This window comes from Lepisosteus oculatus, chromosome 10 (assembly GCF_040954835.1).
Source record: "Lepisosteus oculatus isolate fLepOcu1 chromosome 10, fLepOcu1.hap2, whole genome shotgun sequence".
NCBI lineage: Eukaryota > Metazoa > Chordata > Actinopteri > Semionotiformes > Lepisosteidae > Lepisosteus > Lepisosteus oculatus.
The window spans coordinates 23,594,531-23,617,634 of NC_090705.1; the positions used below are offsets into that span (position 1 = coordinate 23,594,531).

General features: G+C 37.5%; 1 protein-coding gene across 3 annotated transcripts in view; it reads right to left on the reverse strand.

The window, feature by feature from the left end:
- epb41l4b (erythrocyte membrane protein band 4.1 like 4B) overlaps window positions 1–23,104 on the reverse strand; it is a 155,530-nt gene that overhangs the window by 125,726 nt on the left and 6,700 nt on the right. Inside the window, exon 2 of one of the 3 annotated variants that reach the window (XM_015357284.2) lies at window positions 8,155–8,234. The exons of the other annotated variants lie outside the window; for them this stretch is intronic. The gene's annotated coding sequence lies outside the window, so the exon portion shown is untranslated. The remainder of the gene's footprint in view (window positions 1–8,154; window positions 8,235–23,104) is intronic. 3 annotated transcript variants of the gene reach the window in all.

The window sequence follows — 23,104 nt, forward strand, 5'->3', positions numbered from 1 at the left end:
ATTAGTATTAACCACAGAGAACCAAATTCAAATAACCTGAAACCTTGAATGCCTCACCTTAGACAAATTAATTAATTCCCTGTTCTCCACTAGTTACAAAACTACTGTAGTGTTATTACAAAACTTTTAAATTATTCTTTAAAATTATTAATGACTCAACTTTTCTTACTTGAACCAGCAGTGATACTGTAAAGAGGGAGATTTAAGTACCTTCAAGGATATTAGTACTGCCATATAACGAAGGTAGAATTCTTAAGTAATAGTTAAAATTCCTAAAACAACTAATTGCTATATTAATTACATAGCTCAAAAAATGATCAGGTTCATTAAACAGAACTGAATGCTTGGAAAGACAGTAGCATGAATAATTCTAAAACAGATGCATTATTTCTATTTTTAAGCTGTAAGAATTATAAGGAAACTGAAGAACAAAAAAAAAATCTATAGTTTCCATGGTGAAGTCTTGTCTATTACTCAGGATTACTGATTAGAGAAACAGCAACAGTAAGGTTTGAAATTTGTCTTGAAACAATCAAAGAAACAATATCTTTCTTCTCCAAAATTAATAACTTTATCTGATGGCCTTGTTAAGGCTAAAGGCATAAAAACATGATGAGGTCAAAATGAATTCTTAAAAGCCTGGGTACTGAAAAACGGATTTTACTTTGTGCCCGATTGTTATGACATTCTCATTGCTTTTTGGCTGTCCACACACCTGAAACAATGCAATCCCAGCAGGAATTTGCTTTTTTAAAATTAAATCGTGATGAAACATCTTAGCAGACACTTTAATCACACTTGTTCTATCTTACAATATTCTCCAATCCAGAAAGGACTGAAGGGGGTAATCAAGACACCCTTTCAAGACTGAAGCAAAATCACATTAGGACACATTGTATGTTCTACCCTGAGGGAAGCTGTTAAAGTGACACTGAAAAGTAACATAATGTTACTTCTGTGAAGGAAGGCTAATTGTCACATCATGGTATGTACTGTAGGAGCTAATGCATTAGTGTCTTAAAGAGCTCATCTCTTTTGTTACTGTAAATGTGTTGAAGATAATGCACGAAGGCTGGAGTCTTCAAAATGGAATTTGATAAAAAATTAAATTACACTTTTGCTCTTGGCTAGGTATTTTCATAAGCATATCAATCTTGAATGACCAAAAGGCAGCTGAATTGTCTTTATCACCCAACATTTACAATAAAAAAACTCACATTATACAGCTTTTAATCATCAAATGCATGGTTTGTGGAACAGAATTGCCATTTCAGCTCAAGTAACACAAGCTTTTCTCTCACAACTGCTGTATATCTGCATTATAAAAAAAATTGGGCATACAATGCAGTCTTAAAGCAATACAAAAAAACAATATATGAGCCTTTTCAAATAGGTCCCTATTTTCCAGTTAGTTTTTTTTTAATAAATACTAGATTGTCAGTCTGTTAGAATAATACTAATTGTAATATTTACTGAAGCACCACAAAACACTTGCAATATGTGACTATGAGTAGTCTTCTGAAAACAGATAATAGAACATACAGTATATAGAGCACCCAGGGAAAATACTGTACTGAAGTTGTAAAAGCAGGGAAACGGGTTCAGACTAAGACTACAGCACAGGCAGTACTCTACTTTTCAAAACTTGCAAGGGTTATAGTCTCAGCCACTGAACTGACAATGTGTGTTTGATTAAGCTTTTTTTATATCGGTTATCACTTCAGATCTAGTGTGTAAAACCTCACTGTTTTGAAAATGAGTGCACTTATCGTCAGTGCGTCTGACACTCTACTTAGAACTACAATGGCTTTGATCTCTTATGGAACTGAGAGGTCAAAGAGCAAGCTACACCTAGGACTGAGCTGGTTCAAATGGTGTCCAGCACGGGGACCTGGCAAGGGACTGAATTTCTGCACATTGACACCATTTGTATACGGTGCACAGGAATGCAAACTAAAAATTCTAAAATAAATGGAAATATATTTGAGTAGAAGACTCAGGTTTCATTTTTTGGATTTTTGCCAATCATACCTTTGATATTACTTTATCCTGAAGAGGGCGGAACATGTGAATACTGAAAGTGTTTTGATTGCGCTTATTCAACGCAAAGGGCGAGTTTTCAAGGTCTTTACAATGTTCGCATATAAAATAAAAAAAATCAAGAGTGGTTAAATATCAAAATCACTCCATGTAAATAAATTCAGTTTAAAATGGTCATGTACAGGCAGATGAACTCCTGTGAATCATATATAGCCAGCTGAGCATGGTGATATGGAAGATAGAGCTGACTCTCCCCCACCACACCAATGTACAGCCCCCACCTGGATGATGTGGTGGCACCAGTAGTGCACTAGTACACTCACCACACACCAGCTATCAGTGGGGAGGAGAGGAGAGTAATGAAGCCAGTTCATAGAAGAGGATTATTAGGCCATGATTGGTAAAGACCACTGGGAAAATTGGCCAGGATGCTGGAGTAACACACTTACTCTTTTTGAGAAACACCCTGGGATTTTTACTGACCACAGAGAGTCAGGACCTCTGTCTCTGTCTCAAGGACAGCACCTTTTTACAGTATAGTGTCTCTGTCACTATACTGGGGCATTTGTACTAGTGCTGGGTGATAATTAGATAACGATAATTACAACGATAATTATTGCGATATAATTTTCCTCGATATAATTTTCACTAAAGTTCGATAAATGTTCGATGTATATGTTTATGCTTTGCGCATGATATGCGCATGCGCACAAAATACTCCGCGAGTGCGCGTGTGAGTTGCAGACCGGGCAGCTAACATGGTGTTGTTTACCCACACGGTGGTGGCTGACAGGATTGTAGTTAGAGTGGAGAAATGAGTGACACTGAAATGTAGTGCTGCCAACGACCAGCTCGAAGGACGATGACATCATCGACAGAAAAGGTCATTCAATTTCGGTAATTTGGAGATATTTTGGCTTTTTACGATCAGACATAAAACTGAGCACTTTAAACTTTTCAGTCTGTCTGAGCCATGTTCTATGTGTGTTTTATCACACTGCAGTATTTAATTTTTCTATTAAGATATTTATTTTGTAAATTTTACTCATGCATATTTTGACAGAAAAAAAGACTCTCTACCTCGCATTTGTTTAAAGTTTCTGCTGTTTGGCAAGTGTTTGTTGTGTTCTTAAAATAAAGAGTTGTTTAATTTACCAATTAACTGTGGTTTCTTCAGCTTTCACTCAGGAGAAAAAGTCTGCCTTTAAACTTGAAAGAAATAATGATTTGACATTTATCGTGATAATTATCGATATCGACTGATATGAAAATTTGTTTTTGGCCATATCGCCCAGCCCTAATTAGGACCCACATAGACCACAAGGGGCGCGCCCCCTACAGGCCCCCTAACACCTCTTCCAGCAGCAACCTTAGCTTTCCCAGGAGGTCTGCCATCCAGGTAAAGGCCAGGGCTCACGCCTGCTGAGCTTCAGTTGTGAGTTGCAGGGTGATATGGATGCTGACAATAATAATGAACAAATTGATTCTATATAAATTGAAAATCAAAATATATTTCTCACAATTTGTCTTTCACAGGCTACAGATGTAGACTAGGGCAAACAGGATCTGGAGTTTAAGCTGTGCTCACAATTACCAAGACAAGACCTCAGCTATTGATTTCTACCACAGGTATTCCTTTGAGAAACACTAACTGAAATGAGATGGGGTTGTCACAAGCTTGCCTTCTGAACGATGTCATTATTCCAACTAGGTCAGCTTGCAATACGCAGATTCTTTTAGGACTTGATGAGACAAGTTAACATTGCCGTAATTCAATAAAAACTCATTCAGTATCCTCTGCTCTAAAGCGCTCTCTTTTGTTAACTCCACCTGCCCATTTCATTTCTAAAGCTACACTGCTGCACTGAGAACACTAATAAGGACTAGTAAGCTGGTCAAATGCATGACTGCTTAGAAAGGCTGTATTATTCTCCACACTGCACAGTATTATCCCAGTCCCATACTAATTAGTCTTGGAAATGTCAATTGAAGGAACTGTATTCCCTTTCTAGACTCAAACTCCAGTTTCATGTGAAAACCTGTGAGAATATAATGGTATAAATATACAATGTATATAAATCAAATGGATACACATTGTTGGTGCACCAAAATTTATGAGAATTAAATTGAAATGGAGCCAAGACTACAAACCAAAAGGAAAAAGTTGAATGTGAGTGATAATACACAAGTGTTCGATCAGGAGGATTTTCATGTTGGAGAGTGAGGCTGTAGGAGGGGCTGGAGATTGTGGTGTTGCACAAGTTGAGATACCTGTTCTCACCACCATTCTAATCAAGCTGCTGCAAAGTTTATTTTTCTGTAACCCATGACATTCTCTAACCCTGGGCTATCAGACTGACTTGATAGGGTGTGCCAGATTTGATTTAAATGTACTTCAGGTGGGCCTGTCATACAATAAATTAGCAACATACTAGAGAAATTCATTACATACTGTATTCTTTCTTGTGCTCCGCATTTTTTGACAACTGCAATAATCAGTCATCGCTTCTTCACTGGATACCAATTTAGCAAAACGCAATGATTACTCTTTGGATATGGAAGATTTGTTTTTGTATTACTAGCCATCATTATATTAATTATTATAGCTGTCATTACTGTACACCAAGTAAACCTCAGTTCTGTTAAACACGAATATCATTCGGACATCTCACTCCACAACAGGTGAAATAAAATGTGAAATTATATACAGTAAAGTATACCTATTCCTTACTGTAAACGCGCTATTTACACATTTCTGCTACAACAAAGTGTGTAATCTTTTATTAAATTATCTCTGCAGTTGCTCACTTATTTTGTCTCCCATTTCAATTTAATGCATGGATATCATGACCCTGGAGGACTCTCTTCTGCCCACTGTTGCCCTTTGCTGATAATGTGTTTCCCTTGGTGCTCCACGCAGACATCACTTTAAATTCTGTTGTTCATGAAACATCAGCAGCTCGAGCGGTCTTGAGTCACTGAAGTTCCTGCCACATGAGCCCCAACAATCTCCCTGTTCTACCATCACTGAGGCCGCCTTTGGACCTGGATTGAAACCCTTGCTTTTAATACACGGGGAGTCCCTTATTTACCCGGATGTTTCCAGTTTTTGGCTAGCGGTATGTTTTAGGGTTTACCGTTTTTTATTTATAACCATGGTAAAAAGTAAAATGTGATCGTTATAATAAACGTGATAGAGTTCTCATTTAGACATTTCAGTGCTCTCAAGAAGTAACTGGGGATTTTTAGACCTTCGGATCAAGTTTGGAGCTTTTATGTGTGATGTAACGAGAATTTAATTTTTCTTATGCAAACCTAAGCATTAAGGTCAGTTTTTTGAAGAATGAATTACCTTCATAAACCAAGACACATTTTTATCAGTTGATAACTGCAAGAAATGTGAGTTATACAGGCTCACATGGAATAAGAGATATATATCTTTAGTGATATAAAACAGAAAAAACTTCACTCCTTATTGCTATTATGCTATGGAAAGTAGGTGATGTGTACAAATCAAGAATATCAGCTTTGCATTCACTTTTACAAACAAAAAATAAATGTCTCCACTTCTCATGAAGAATAAATGAGAATGTTTATTCTTCTTTTCTTCGATATTTACAAAGCTCTTACTGCAGTGGTCAATAATCTCCTTTTGAGATCTTAATTAAAACACTGAAACTAATGCCGGATCCATTGCTGGACTGGCTCCAGAATGTGGAGCAAGTGAGTGCACAGGTCTTGCCCTTTATCGGCAAAGACACACCCCTCTAGACTTGACCAGCACTGTGATTGGATAAAGGTAGAGAACCACAGGGAGTGCGTTTGCATGACTGATACAGTGACATTACCTACGTGTGTCTTAATCATGTATAAGATATACAGACAGAGCAAAATATAATTCAGTGGCTCTGACCTGCAACTGATAAATGACCCACGGGCCATATGCTTGACACACCTGCTCTAACTCTTTCTTCATGCCCTACAGTTAAAGGCATCCTGTCATTCTGGTTTTGACAGATTCTTGGGACCTTTCCTGTGCGGTCAGGGTTCTTTATCATACTAACTCTTCTGTTAGAAAACACATATTAAAGTCAGATGCCGTGCAGCAGACAGAGGAATTGAATTAGTGTTGCACTAAAGACCAGTGGAACTCAACAGGAAAAAAAACAACAAAGAAAAGAAAGAATAAGAGTGGCATTAATGTTTCTAGAACAACAATTACATTTCCAGACACTTCCTTCACACTGACACATTTCAAAAAGGCAGTCCTATATTTAAAAGCTGGATGACAATTCTAGTTAACAGTAATAATCATTTCATCAGTGGGAAAAAAAACCAATATTCTTAAAAAGAGATTCTCTTCCAAGAAAAAAGATTCCTATTTGTGATTCCAAATCAATAAGGATCCACTCAAAGACAACAGACAAGCTAGAGAGAAAATTAAATGTACGCTATAAATCTTGTCATTTGTCGTTAATTATTATTACAGACTATGCAATCTTTCTTTTAAAACCTAACTATCCATCAATTTCAAGGTTACAAAGGGTTCAGTTTACCAAGACACTACTTCTAAATGATTTAACTGAGTGGCCTAATCTGGAGGCCCCAAGTACATTGGGCCACAAGGCAAAAATCACTCAGAAGTGTGCTTTGGCTGAGGCCAGGGACTGTCAACTCGTTTCTCATCAGAGATCTGAGGTGAGTGCAAGAAACAGGATTCTAAAAAATCTCAAAGCACTTTACATAGAGGAGATGACCCACTTCATCCCTCAGTGAAGTGCAGCACCCACACTGGTCACATATGGTGGCCATTGTGTGCCTGTACCCCCACTAAACAGCAGATCAGATAAAGTGAAAAATCGCTTCACAAACTTAATAAAGGTCAAAGTTGGGAGGACTATACTAGCCCAGAATTGGATTTAACCAGAATACTGGGCTTTCCAAATGAGCCATGGCATCTTGCAATTCAAGATTTAAAAAAAAGTAAAAGTAGAGAACTGAAGCAAGGCATTTAAACCTAATGCATAATGAAAGCATAACTAAATACCTTAATCTTGTAGCAGGATGCTTCTTTACGAGAACACCGCACAAGCCTTTATGCACATTTATGAGAAATTTCATAGTTTTTGGTCATTGCTCAAGCTAGGTATTATTAAAGTGCTAAGTGACACTAATGATTACAGTTACAGGTTATAAAGAAGCTTGAACTGAGAATGAAAAGGGCCCAGCCATGATATCAAAGATGCTCTGGACTCTTTCAAGGAAAACAAGCTCAAATGGATCAAATGGCCTTCTTTCTTTTGTAGCCTGTATTATGCGTTAATCTGAAATGATTTCTGTACTTGCCCAGTATGGTGGCACAGTGGTTTGCATTGTTGCCTCGCAGTGCTGGGGCACAGAGTTCAATTCCAGGCCTGGGGTGCTAACTGCTTGGAGCTCGTGCAGTATGTTCTCTCTGTGTTTTCACGGATTTCCTCCAGGTACTCTAGTTTCTTCCCACAGTCCAAAAACATACTGGCAGGTTAACTGGCTTATGTGAAGTCTGGCCTTAGGTGAGAGTGTGAGCATGTCTGTGCATCTGCCCTGTGATGGACGGCGTGTCCCTGCTTTGCCAGGATAGGCTGTGGCTCTACCATGACCCTAAATTGGAAGAAGAAGCTAGAAAACAGATGGATAAAGAGCTGCTGTACATAATAAAACATTTCGAGTAAGTGTGCTGATTCACAGGAAAAGTCACACAAACACAGCAAAGGTGCCAAGTCACTATACATTTGAAAATTGCTCCCGACACACAGTTATGAGCCTGCAGTTAAGCATTTCAAACAAAGAAGATCATCATATTTGATTATACCTGTAACAGCACTATTTCCAGAGAGTATCAGTGAAAGGAAAAAAGAGGAAATGTGTTCCTGCTCATTACTTCATATTCTACAATTCCTACAGCACGTGCACTTGTAACGCGAGTTCCATATGGCATGTCACAAATTGCGTGATGTGCCAGGCAATAGCTGAATCGAAACAAATTAGGGGGTTTCTCCTTATGCCAAGGGCTCAGGGGAACTAATATTGATTGCTTTACTGAGAATTGCCTCATTAAGCTAAAGCGACACATACCTATGCAGATACCCAGTGAGATCAAGTGGAGATCGCCTGGGCTGGGCTCCATCCTCCTGGGCTCTTTAGCACAGCAACATCTGACAATACAGTGAACGAAGTGTTCAGATGGTGGAAATTAGGACACCTATCCATGTTCTGTCCTCTTGACTCACACAGGGGGGTTACAAGATGAAATTACAATTGGACAAATATCTTACATAATTCAAGGTGCCACATTTTTTCAGTACAGGAATAGGACAGATTTCGAATGCCTACTAGCTCAACAAATCTGAGTTTTTTTCTTATAAACATCAGACACTGTTCATTAGTTATTATAAAAGACTTAATATTATTGGCAATGTTAATTGCCATGAATATTGTGCGCCATACAGAGAACTGCACCAGGTTTAGCTTTCGTGTTCATTCCCCACGCCTATAAGCATAACTTTCACTTTTTCTAATCTACCTTCAAGATAACCTTAGTATACCAGTTTTCAGTACTTTGCACGGCTGCTGTTAAACACAGAATTTAGTACAGTAAATGATTGACGTCACTTGATCATTCTTGTTACATCTCCGACTTTACCTTCCAAAGCATTCTTTCTTTTCAAGGTCTTTCTTGGTGTTGCATGAATTAAATTATAGACTTCCTTATATGCTTTACTGATATCAAATGTCTTTTTTATGCGCTGCAAACTGGAGTGTCATTTAGATTTCTTTGTATACTGTATGTGGCAATATCTTCAGAGAGCAAATAAAGTCAAAGTACATGTTTACAAACTCAGATCATGAACACAGTTTGCAGACCGCAGAGATACAGCTTTTTATTTGACCTCAGAATCTCCAACGGCAAGCAATGCATGATCATGTTATAATGTACACAACTGTATATGGTCTGTTTTCTGTTTGACATCTCCTGCCTCTTTGTCTTTTATTACACTCTTCCAACACATCAGTTCATGTGCCTAAACATCTTAGAATGATTAATGAAACACTTAAATATTTCTGGATTATTTTTATGATATTTTTTTATTATCCCAGTAGAGGAAGCCCAGATCAAGAGCTGGCTCTCTCTCTGTGGTCCTATACAGTGTAGTTCAAAGGTTAATGCTGTTCAGCACCTGTGTTGCTAAGTGTGTTAACTGTTACATGTGGGCTCACAGGAGCCAGGTATAAAGGACACATTGTTTAAGAACACAAGGCTGCATTCTGCCTGAATACTAACTTGGATACTTAAGTGTATTTAAAAAAAAATGATTTGTAGATAACACTCACTAATAACAGGAATTTAAGTGTGATATTCTGGAGTCAAATAATTCACAGTGAACCCTGTAATGAAATCTAAAGAAACACACAGTAGTCCTTGATACTGTGGAACAGGACACTGCTCCTCAGTAATCTGCCCATTGATTATCAGAAAGATGCTTATGCCTGGCTTTGAAACAATCCAGAGATCTATTAGCTGAGTTAGCACGTCTTTGGAAATGGGAGGAAATCGGGGGACCCACAGAAAGCCCACATGAACACCAAGTGACCATGTCCCCATCTAGAGCTCAACTCAGGACCCAAGAGCTGTGAGACAGCAGCTCTATAACATCATTCTATCATCCCTCAACAATGTAGTACAACCTGTGACCATTTTTTATTATTTAATTTATTTCCAGGGCATTCTGGTCATGCATACCCAAGTTCCCAAACCCCCTGCTAAAATTATGGATTTACAAAATTATAATCACAAACATAAAGCCTCTATTTTACTTAGACAAGCCTGATTTCACATTACCATAAACATGGTCGGTGCGGTGGCTGTGTGCCTAAGGATCTTGTGCCTGTGGCTGGAAGGTTGCTGGTTCGAATCCTGTGGCTGGCAGAGGAATCCTACTCTTAACCCTTAACTGTTAGGCCCTTAACCCCAACCACTTCACGGGCGCCATATAAATGGCTGACCCTGCGCTCTGACCCCCAGCTTCTCTCCCTGTCTGTGTGTCTCATGGAGAGTAAGCTGTGGTATGTGAAAAGACAAATACCTAATACAAGAAATTGTATATGGCCAATAAAGTGATCTTATCTTACTGCATCTCAGTATATTCTCTTCTATGTTTTTTAGCAGTAGAACAAGCTATTCAGTTGTGTTGCTGAAGCCAATACCTTGGCTTCTTTCAAGAACGTTTAGCAAGATGTTGTTTTATCTTTCAAATTTTGTATTTCTTACAAATACACAGTACAAATTAAAATTTAAATTAAAATATCCAATTTGTACTATTTCAGCATTTAATCAGTGGAATGTAATGAGAACGTGACCTGGTTTAAATTGTTCTGAACTTACTTCCTACCCTGGTGTATCGTGGAAATACTTTTTCATTCCTGAAGTCAGATTGTTTTCATAATGCGAAGAGAGTGTTCCGCAGCACAAAGTGAATAATGGAAAGCAAATGCCCAGCTAATGCGGGATGATGAAGTTAAAGCTGTTCATTAATAACGTAGGTAAAAATGCGACACCAGAGTCCACAACACAAATTGATATTCAACATGGTGGTGACAGAGCAAGTCTGTATTGTCACAGCTCTCTTAAACGGTTAAGCATAATACACTCAAGGGCAACATGGTTTTACGAGAAATTGTCACAAAAGGCCCTAATTACAGACAATGACCATTCTGGTGAAGTGACCAAGGCTTTGGCCAACCAATACAGAATTGTTATTATGTAGAGCAAACACTTTCAGTAGCTAATTACATTTCATATGTTTAGATTTATTAAATATATTTCAGTAGGTAATTCGGTAAAGCAATACTTGCAAAAGATAATCATCATGTTAATTATTCATTATATGTATACATGAATGCTTAAGTCTTTATAAATAATTTTGTCAGTGTGTGCAGCTTTAACACTCATACAGAACTAAAACTTACAAAACCAGTTTAACCTCTCTTTCAGCAAGCTGTTCAGTAAAACGCACTCTCATGATGCTTTTGCCCAGGAAATCTCAGTTATTGCAAAATGCCATAACTTGGAACAGAAACCCACACAACATCTCAAACAAAACAGTCTACCAGACTGCAAATATGTTTTTTGCTAAAACACCTAACTATAAGTTTAGGAATAAATTCAGTTAAAATACTAACAAAATCAAAATCTTTAATAAACAACAGCCCACAAGGGTGTCTTTCTTTAAAAGTGTCAATACAGACTATCCTGTGCTTAAACTGCAGGTTTATCAAATACATTCACTTGGAGCGCACTGTGACATTCTGAAATGAAACATCTCTCACAGTTGAATCCCAAGGCTGAGACAGGGCAGAAGAGTGTTAATGAAAAAACATGTGTGAGCTGGCTAGAAGCAGGTAAAACCCACAAATGAACATCACAAAGAGCAAAAAGACAGCATTAAGATATTGTCTGAATAACTTTCAGTTTGCTTTCTGAAATCAGATTCCCAACATAAAAAGAAACAAAAGCTTTCATGAAACATGTGTTACTTGGCTAATTTTAAAAGAACATGCATTAGGACCCATGAGGCTGTTTGCACAGGACTCTGGAAGAATATTAAAGGCAAAGATCTTACCTAGTGAAGTCAGTGCTTATGCTGTTCTATACGAACATCTTGATGATTATCCTCACACCCTTTAATGTTATACTAAGACCTGTGACCTGTCTTTTACTATGCTCTTCATCCAGAAAATAAAAATGATAAAAGCAGAACTTTTTATGCATTTACACAAATGAACTATACAGTACATTCATATAGTACTAAAGTTATAGCTGATTTTGCTCCAGATAACTGTCAGAAATCAGTATCTGCAGCAGCTTAACTAACAGAAGGCTAGGTTACATGGGCCTGTAACCCATGCACAGGGTAGATGTGCACAGAGCACTGTGAGAGAAAAACAGTTTTATATTTCCTTCAACAGGAAGTCAACACATAAAACTCAAAACAGGCAGGGAACAAATTTCATCAAAAGCATGAAAAAGCTGAATGCTTCATAATCATTCTTCACTTTCAGGATATAAACACAATGCAAGGCCTTTCCAATGTTTTTGTTTTGTTGATTACTGCTGATAATTCAGAGGTAAGTAATCACCTGACTTCTCTAAAATATCTTGACTGCTATTTACACAGATGAAAAATTATTCAAAGGATTACCGACGAACAGGCTCAGCTCACCCTGATGATAATTATTTTTATTAATAAACTAGTGAGCAATCTTGTCTCAGCCACTGGGTTCCAATAACTTTGTCTGAAGCAAAGTCTGTCAACTAAAGACACTTACAATAATTTGATACAGGCCCACCCTCTCAAATTGCTAGCAGGTTCAAGAACTGTAGGGACAGATTTCTGAACACATGATTTTTTGTAATCTGAATTCCCAAAACATCTCAACCACTGCAATGAGTTTATAGACCGTACCACCACCTAGATATTTGGTTCTTATTTGCATAGGGAAAATAATTCACTAGTTGATAATGCTCCTTGCAGGTTTCACTGCAGCATGGACTGGAACAACAGAGTACTGCAATTTTTAAACTGTGCTTGAAGATTATTTAATCAGAGTAGCTCTGAAAACCATCCTTTCAACACTCTTAAATGGAAAAGTCGCAGGACAGTAGATGCAGAATTTCAATGCATCACTTTTGTTCTTGTTCTGGCAGGATAATAACAGTCAGACTGGTCCAAGTGGAAAATAATCAAAGAGCTGAATGTGCAAAACTCAATGAAAGTCATTAAAAAGATATTTGGGCTAATTTGTCTTAAGCTCAATGTTGTTTTTTCCTTTATAATAATAAAACTTTTGAATTTGCTGAAGAGCTTTTAAGGTTTTTTAAATTAATATTTCATGAAAATGCAATGGCATCTGCAAAAGACAAACTCATAAATCAAGAGGACATTTTCAATATCTCATAATTACACAACAGTCCTTATCTCTCTCGTTCTCTTTCCCCTAATATAATACTCAGCTTTGCTAAAGGTGAAGTGGGGTCTTTGAAGACCCAGTCCCAAAGGTTTTAGAGCTCCCCTATCTTTCAAGGTTAGCTGGTTGACAAAGATACTTAACTGTGCCAAGTACTACGTCTACAGTATGACCACAGACACTGTATCTCAGTGGATCCTCCATTTAGCGTGGATGGCCAGCTGTGACCTTGTTACATGAAGCTAACAAAGATGTTCATACACAAGAACATGGTTAAAATTATGGTATAATTTAAAACTGGTATAATTAGTAAATTAGTTAAGTTTTCCACTTATTCACTTGTAGAAGATACTTAAATTCAAAACAATTCAGATAAAATTCAAGACTGGGAAAACACCTGACAAATGACTTAAATGTAGATGAGTGCAGAGTAGTACGTGCAGGTAGTAAAACACAAATGCAAAGATTAAAAAATGGGAAACACTGAGCTTGAAGAAACTGGTTATGTAAAAGGCTTAAGTGATTATGTTGACATCTTATACGCATTGTGGAAAAAATAAAAAAAGATCAGAGAGTGTTAAAATATTAATTTAAAAGTGTAGGGATAATATCTAGGGATATTATGTGTTAATAATGCATAATGCCGTTTTAATAAAGACAACTTTAATGACTTTAGAATATTGCAAACTTTTACAAGATTACAAGGGAACCTGATTCAAAGCATTCAAAATTGTTAAAGACAATGACAAAGTCAACCCAAAGGACCCATTAAGAATAAGAATTCGACCATTAGACAGCAAAAGCTGGAGTTTGTTGCACACATTGTGAAAGTCACATGCATTCATCCTCTGTTCTGTTAACCCAGAAAGATAGCAGTACAACTCAAATGGGTAAGAACTTAAAAAGAAAATGTTCTGACCTCAAAATAGGTCTTGAGCAGGACGGAGGGCAGTATTTTCAATATGAGGTGTTGTCAAACACATTCTACATTATTAGTTGTAGATGCTCTATTTTCACCAATCTAAAAAGCACATGAAACCACAATCTGCAGATGGCAATGACAGACTACAACAGCCTGCAAAGGTGAAAGCAATTTGTTCAGCTCAGTCATGAGTAAAGACGGATAATAATTTAGTTAAATGAAATAATACGTTTATGGCTCTTGGACTCCACTGGTACAGAGGAGCGAACACTGTAGAAAATAAAACATCTTCTCTTTTCACTGCTCATATATACGCTTGTTATAGAACACACATTTGCAGTGAATATATTCACACAAATTCAGCAATAAAACTCAAAACCAATGATCATGCTAGCCAGTAGGCCAATCTTTATGCACTACAGACTACAAGCCACAACAAACAAATAGAACATATTGTAAGCTTGACAGTGAAAGCATGATGGGAAAAGTAATCTAGTGAACTCAGGAAGACTGAATGTACCCTCCCCTGCTTAATAATGATGCTGTCCACTGGCAATGACATCTCAGTAAAACTGTGGGTCACACACTCTGGTAGACTCTATTGTTTCCATGTTGAGAGTAAATAGCTAACAATCTTGATTACTTTCTGTACTGTTTTACTAAGTACTTCACATTATAAAAAAAACTCTGGTGTTTGCCTTTTGAGTTTAGTCCCAAGAAGAGCACAATTTGGACATAATTCGGAATTATATGGAACAGGAGGTCAATTTGAAAGCAAGGCTGTTAGAAAAACAAAACGACATGAAACTTCTGCAGTGCCGAGAGAAATCAGTCTCAATCTCAAAACACTCGATCTCTGCGCAGATTTTGTGCCACTTTCTGCAATCCCAGGAAAACCACAATAAAACCAGTCTTAAAGAATGGTACATAAACTCTGCAGAACTCAAAGCAAAAGTAACAACGCAATAATGCAGAGCTTTACTCTCAGAAATAAAGGCTGGCATTTCCCTCTTCCAGCTGCCTCATACAAGATTTTAAAATATTAATTGTATAATAATATAAACCTTTCCTCCAGGGAAAGCATGGCGACAAAGACTGTCCCTGGATGACAGCTGTTTATTTAACTGGAGGTATCCAGGGAGAGACCACTCATGTGAGGCCTTAAAGCTTCCTCTCATCCCACTGTGGCCTCAATGTGCAGACCAGCTGTGCACAGGGAGCTTCTTTGGACCACATTACACAAACTCCACCTGGGCCTCACTGCTTTTCCCCCTCTCAGATCTCTTCATCTTTAACATTTATTAATTCTTCTTGCTACTTAATACAGTAATATACAAGAGCCCTTGATTTGGACTGAAGAAATCACTTAGGACCCCCATCTTTATTTGAAAGCTTTGTGTCTATTACTTGCTCAAATGATCCTGAAACCAGCTTTTATAGGCCAGATTAAATGAACAACCAAAATAATATTTGTCACGGAAAGAAGGGCTTCTGTGACAGAAAAGTGCCGAAGACATTAAGCGTACAGCACTGCCCTGGCATCATTTCTGAATAATACAAGTGCAAAACAAATTCTGAAATAATACTTACAGTACAGCTTACTCTTACAACAAATGACTGCCATCGGCTTGATTCACAGCAAAGCAGCTGTTATTACAAGTCTGCCTGAAGAGTTCATTTAGCTACCAGACATCAGACAAGCACCATACAGTAAGTCCAAATAGACTTATCTAATATGCAAGTTCAATATTGTTTGATCAGAACCTTTAGAAGTATTTGATTCAGTACAAAGAGGGCTGTAAGCTTTTGAAAAGCTTTAGAGCCCAAGTAGATGTTTTTCTTTGCTAATCTTTTCAGACACTTTTAATCACCAATTACTTTTGGGTAACATATAAGAAAGGTTACAAACCCGAGGAGGTAATTTGACCCACAGCTTCTTTGATTGCTAGCTACTGATAGTTTGGAGAATCTCAAAAAGCATAAAGAAGCCCGGGTATCAGCTACTACAACATGGCCAGGCAGCTTGTTACAAACTCCTGTGACTCTTTTGTGTGAAATCATGCCTCCTGTTCTTATTTTTAAAGATCTGCCCCACACCCTCCCTGTTCAACCTGGAATCGCTTACAATCGCAGCCTTACAACTAAGGGAATCCTAACCCTTCACCAACACAGGAGATAAAAGGACCATGCACTCTTTCCTCCAAAATGCATCATCAAAGTCATCTGCTAAACTCCTCAGCATAGAGTGATACAGGAGTAAGTGACATCATTATCAGGGGTGCCTGGAAAGCCACAAGGATTTCGGCTGTATTAAAGTATTGGATACCCAGGACAGCCCAAGCCCTTCCAACGCTTATCACACTGATTCAGTTATGGATTACTGCTCTGAGTACAAGTGATTGTTGGCTATTGACTGGAACCTGCAAATTCCCAATCTAGATTATTATTATTAAAATTTTAGAATCTTATCAACACTTTCCCCCCAAAAATGAAAACACTTTACAATTGCACCAAATGGCTAATACAAAACAGACTAAAAAGTAAAAGAAAAAAAACATAAGCTATGTTTAATCGGGGCTACATGTTACAATACCCTCTAAAAGTACTGGGACTGCAAAGAATCTACACAAAACTTCTAAACAAAAAGTATTTCTCTTTGTGATCATGAGATGAATATGAATAAGCACCTAACATATGCTTTATTTTGGTTAATTCCATGCGTATCTTTGATCATATTAGAATTAATTTATTTCAAAAGACATTAATGGAAAGTGAATGTGTCAGAGTAAGTATTTGCTTGCAAATCCCTTTGATCTGCAACCACTTGAAATCATAAACTGTTTGGAAATCATGAAGCCACTCCGCCTTCTTGCCTTCGTGGGGCGTTCTAGCTTAATTCTTTCCTCAGTATGCAAAATGCATGATCACCTGCATTCAAATCTGGACATTGATTTGACAAGTATTACAAGTATTACAAGAACTTCCATTTTTTCTCCTGTTAATGAACTCCTTGCTTTCTTTGGATGTATGTTTTTAGGTCACTGGCATGTTGCATGGTGAGGCACTGCCTGATAAGTGCCTGAAAACCTTTTTGTCTTCTACGTATTCAGACTTATTGCTGTAAGGACAGCATGGAGGCAAAGTGGTTAGCCTTGCGGGGTGCTGGGGTCCTGGGTTCAACTCCAGACCTGGGGTGCTACCTGTGTGGAGTTTCTATGTTCCCATGGGTTTCCTCCAGCTCTGGTTTCCTCCCATAGTCCAATAACATACCGATAGGTTAATTGGCCTCTGGGAAAATTCGTCTTAGTGTGAGTGTGTGCGTCTCTGTGTTTGCGTATCTTTGTTTGACCTATAATGAACTGGTGTCCCATCTAGGGTGTACCCTGCTTTGCACCTAGTGCTTACCAAAATAGGTTCCCGCTCCACTGCAACCCTAAATTGGAAGAAACCGTTAGGAAATGGATGAATGGATTTTTCCATTAACGTCAGAATTCATTCAAATGCAGCCATCATTCATTACACCAGTAATAAAGACAAGTGAGCCAGTTCACAGACAGCCATAAATTTAAACTTTTCTGTCCCAATACTTTCGGATAGCACTGTACAGTATGTTTACCATGCTATATTTAAAGTCATGCACACTAAACTAAAAGAAGTCAGAGAACGATAAACTGTCTGACTTTTCTTCAATGTTATGATGTGATACATAGACTTTTTAGAAGTAGAAGAAGGGACTTAGAAGTTTTAGTCCCTTCAAGCATCTTGGTGCAATAACCCACCCTCCTCTCCCCAACACACACAATCAGATTAGTCTACACAATAACTTTTTCTAATAACTGCTGTTTGTTATTTGCTTTCTTTGATGATTAAACTTTTCTAGCTGTAACAGACATATTTCATGAGTTCGTCAGAGCAGTTTAGCTCAGGTCACATCTACAACTTAAATACAAAAATGTTCTGCCTTAAATGACATTAAGATTCCTGAAATTACACTAATCAATCAACATCTAGGATATTTCAATTGCAGGAGTCTGTTAAATTAGCAGTGTCATAAATCAAGTTTATTTAAATAACTTTTTTATGCATAAATGATTCTAACAGCTGCAAAAAGGTGAAAGTACTGATTATAAGGAGAAGACAACTGAAACATTTTTATACACTCCACCAAACTCATTAACCTCAAAATGACTACAACGCTGTTATACTGTATGTAAAAGATCAACACATAATATGAATTTGCTAACATAATAAAACAGCTTGCTTCTTATAAACATCTTGCCAAATCAAACTGCTTTGCTTGTTCTATCCCCCAGAAACAAATATAAATTCCTTTCCTGTACATCATGCGACACTAGTCATGTAATTTATTTCTCCATGTGGAGCATTGTGGGTAAAACCATCCACTAAGTAAAGGCTAGAATAAGTAAACACAGAAGCTCTAGTCAGGTTTATTAACTTCACCAGCTGTAAGGCATTTTTTTCAGATGGATATCACTAGGTTTCAACTTAGAATAACAATGTTATAATAAAATGTGGCAATATAAATAAAATAACAATAAGAGGAAATAAGTGGTGTCTTAAACAACAGAGAGAATCATCATGGATTTTTAAAAAAGATTTTACCACCTAATGGGCTCAATGATAAAAAGGGCTTGATACTTTTCTTGTAGTCTTTATAAAAGATTCCACATGGCCAATAACTAAATTTGTTGAGTATGTCTGATTTATTCTATTAGGATGGTTAGCCTCTTTAAAACGATGGGCATCTTATTGGAGAATTTAAAGGACTCGTTTATTACTTAGAACAGTTAGGAATTATCAGATATTATATAAGCCATAGTAACATAATCTGAACCTGGCAGACTTTAAGTATTTAAGTAATTAAGTATGCTTTGAATTTTTAAAAACAAAATACACTATAGCCATCAATTAATAACTTGATGGATTGCAAGAGTAAAAACAGATTTCAAAGATTTTTGTTGCGGTTTGCAGACCTCCTGTAGTTGTGTTACAATCATTCATGAATAATGAATAAGCTCTCAAGTGTCCTAAGGGTTAAGGTCACAGGTTGAACTCCTTGATGCAGATATTTCAGGATTAGGACTGGCTCATATCTTTAGTCCAGGCGTGGCCAACCCTGGTCCTGAAAACCTACAATCCAAAAGTCTTTTATGGGTCATCCTTAAATCATCACTTTAAAAAAAAAACTAGATTGATGCAAGTGTTTATCACTTACATAGGTGAGAGATCATTCTAAATTAGAATTAAAATACCATCCCTGTCACTCTCAAGAGTCACAGCTGGCCATTCCTGACTGGTGGACTGTGTCCAGGATTCCCTATGCAGTAGTGCAGCTGAGTGTAATATTAAACCATGGGTGCAACTCCAATCCTCAAAGGTCAGGAACAGGCAGATTTTCTAGATCAACTTTGCAAACCATTAAATTAACCCAGTTAAATAACTGATCTGCTCTATAGGCCATCAAGAGCAGAAGTGAATAAAATGGGTGATTATTGCAAATGTCAAAATCTGTTTTTAAATTTACTTTAAATGCTAACTACATACATTACTTTCATTCACAGGATCAATTACATAACACCTGAAATGTACAGTGGGTGCTGACAGACTGGATCACAATTGTAACAATGGCAGTTCCCAGAATGCAGCATTATAATCACTGCGAGGTTCTGCAGTTCTCCACAGAGCTCATTTCTTATTATAACATGTGGATAGAGATTTGGATACTGTCTTTTTTAGTGCCACTGGCTGTGTAAACTGTCACTGTAAGCTTTCAGGAGTTCTCTCCTTATACACCTGTTTTGGGAGCGAAGTTTTCAGCAAGTTCTCACACACACACACACACAGCAAGAGTCCACACACACAGCAGCTGTCTAATCAGGGTGACTGCACAACACAGGAAATGTACAGAAAATTATAAACAACTGGCTAATCAACTGGAAGACAGACTGTCAAACTCTATTCACAATGTAGCTTGGAATGAAGTTACACAGAAGGTTTGGGTTGCAGTGTTGGTACAGAGTCTGTGCTTTTTACTTGATCTCGTTACTTCAAAGCTCCAAGCTTACTCCAAGAGGAAGGATTCCTTACACAGCCACTCATAATAGTCAGCTCACTTGCTAAAGTTTCAGGACGAAAACGAGGAGCCTCGTTTGCCACACCTTGTGGTCTTCAAAGGAAGGGTTTCACTACAGACATCCCTCCACAGAGCACCCAAAGTGGGGAACAAAGAGAATCTGGAGGAAGCCACTTTTTATCAGAGTACATTGCTTAAAGAAGCGTTGCACTTTCTTTCACAGATGTGTGTGTGCGTGCTTCCACAGTCTCCCAGTCTGAAAGCAGCCTGTCAGGGGGAATGCCGCGACAATGTGAGAGAGAAATCCAGAGCTGTCTGACCACATCTATGGTCACTGGGTCAATTTAGAACCTGGGCACACGTTTAAGAGTTGTGGTGAGGAGTACAGCTTGTAAGTAGAATCAGACCTTTTAATATAATTGGTAGGAGTTTTATCATTGTAACTGATGAACTGTAAGTGGATAAAGCCTGGGCAAAGCCAGCAACTGCCTCATTCAATATTCTCGCAGAAAGACTGAGTGTCAAATAACAGTGGGATATTACCATGTTGCTGCCAGTCTTCACTCCAGGTCTTTGACACAAGAAGTCCTGCAACTTCTTTCCTTCACCCCTGCTGACAGGGAGATTAAAGGGAGCCATAATCATATTCAGCGGTATTCTGCCGATTCCTCCTCTCTAGAATAATAAAATCTCGGATGGTGTTGGAAATCCACTGCACATTTTCTTGTGAGGTGCATCCTGGCTCCTCTGGGAAACTAGGTTCAATAAGCCTGTAGAGCGTTTTATTAGCAAGTGCATAACAATTAAATCACATCCCCAAAGGAAACTGGAATGTAATGTTAAATAGCTGAGAAGTGACCAAGCTTTGAGAATTACTATTGCATTATAAAATCATAAACACTTAGTACATATTTAATCAATATAAAGTAACTTTCAAATACAAAGACTGAAATATAAATCAATATGTACACGTATATTCAATACATTGAAATGTTTGCTTTTCTCTGTTTTTGCTTTTTCATGTACAGTATGCTTTTTTTGTACTTTCCTACTTTCTCAGGGATGGCTTCAAAAAGCACAAAAACAGATTTTAAAACTATGCTATGTAGAAGTTGTAGTTTAGGAAGGGGTTGTACTTACAAAGCAGGCTAGGAAAAAATTTAGCATAGCAGTCAAAAACTTGAAATGATCAAATGTTGCTTACACAATGTTACAAAAATATAAAGCTTTCAGGTTCAAGCTAAAACTAACCATGGTAAAAAGTGAATCTAATTCCTTTATAACTTAAAAAATAAACTTTATAAAACATACAATAATAAGACTAACTGATGATCAATGACTCATTAGTTAGTCATCTTGTTTAGTCCTTAGTGATTTTGGGAAATCAGGGCTCAAGTTATTCATAAATGTAATTTTTTGTAAAAAAGTTAACAAGCACAAATATAAACAATTTGCATCTCTCCCATGAAACAGAAAGTAAACAGTATGACATATACTGATGTGAGTAAATATATATATATATCATAAACGTATGTAAGGGTGTGAAATAATGCTGTCAGGATACAAAGCCTAGATAAAAATGCTACACTGTACACCATGCCTTTAAATCTATATGCTGCTAAGATTTTAGAAGCGCAAAGTGTACTGTATATCAGTGAGCTCAAACTCTGTTCCTTTAGGTTCTCATGTATATTGTTCCAAGCTAATTAGGCATTTAAACAATTAATCTACTTATTTTCTAAATTAAATATATATACAAATTTTCTTAAGGTCTTTTACAGTTGATTATCTAATATATTTACTTCATTAACGGTTCAGTAACCTATAAATCACCACAGTGCCTGGTCAGATGTATGCCAATTATGCAGATAATTAAACAATTAGACCAATTATAACTGAGACTGTAGGGTAGATAAAAACCAGAAGTCACCAGGTCCTCCAGAAATTGAGTTTGAGACTCCTGCTGTATATGAAGACCTCATGTGTCTGGAACTTCATTTTAACACAGGAACAGCTACCCATGTGTTGTAACAGGCTCAATGCCTTAATGAGCCTAACACCATGATCTCAAAGAAGTTCAACAGTACAGTCAGTCTTCATTACTAACTCAGGCAACGGTCAAACTCGTAGCCTAAAAAAAGGAAACGTTTGTTGCCTTTATGTAATAATCAATCCTGACACCAACACCATATTACAGCAAACAAAAGCCTTCTTAATTTTCAGCATCAGAGAGGCTTTAAAATGACCCTGCTTGTTTCCCCTTCCTTTTAGAACCCGTGTACAGTATGAACTACGTTGTTGGAAAAAGGGAAGGACAGCAATACAAACCACAGCACAAGCTAGCACAATAAGACCACATTTTTTAGCTGTAACTCACAAATTATTACCACAGCCCTGACCGCTGAACCTTCTTCCAAAAGAGTAATCGGGACAGGCTGTAGAACTAGGCTAAACATCAGCATGCAGAAATCTTCAATGAGTTTCTAGTAGTCCCTGCCAGGAACAAAAGGTTTCAATCTAGACTGGAGAATCTATTTTACTCCTGACCTGTTTTGGATTGAAGTTCAGACTTCAGGAAATGAAAGACCAGGGAAGGTGCTCCAAAGAACTATTAAAGCCATGACCCCATAGTCTGTGTACAGAATGCAGTTCATTGTCATTTCACCCTTCCTAGCTACTGACACCCTGGCCACTACTTCTGACCTGTAGCAATTCTATCCCATTGCAAACACATTTAAGATTATTCCTGCTAATGCGCTGACTGCATTTCAGACAAAATAACTGTAGTATTTTAGTACTATATTTAGTATTTCATTTTAAACACTTCAAAGCTAAATGCACTAGAAACATTTCAGAATTTACTTGGATATAAGGTTTAGTTTAAAGGTGATTCTGAATGCCTGGTGCTCCTGTTCTTCCTACATTCTGTGTGTTTGAGGGCACACAATACACTAATTAATAACATTTAGCTCACTGGCCTTGTAAGAAGGCAGTAGGTTCAGAGACAATGAATGTTGTTGTCTGAACTACACTTCCCAGAAAGC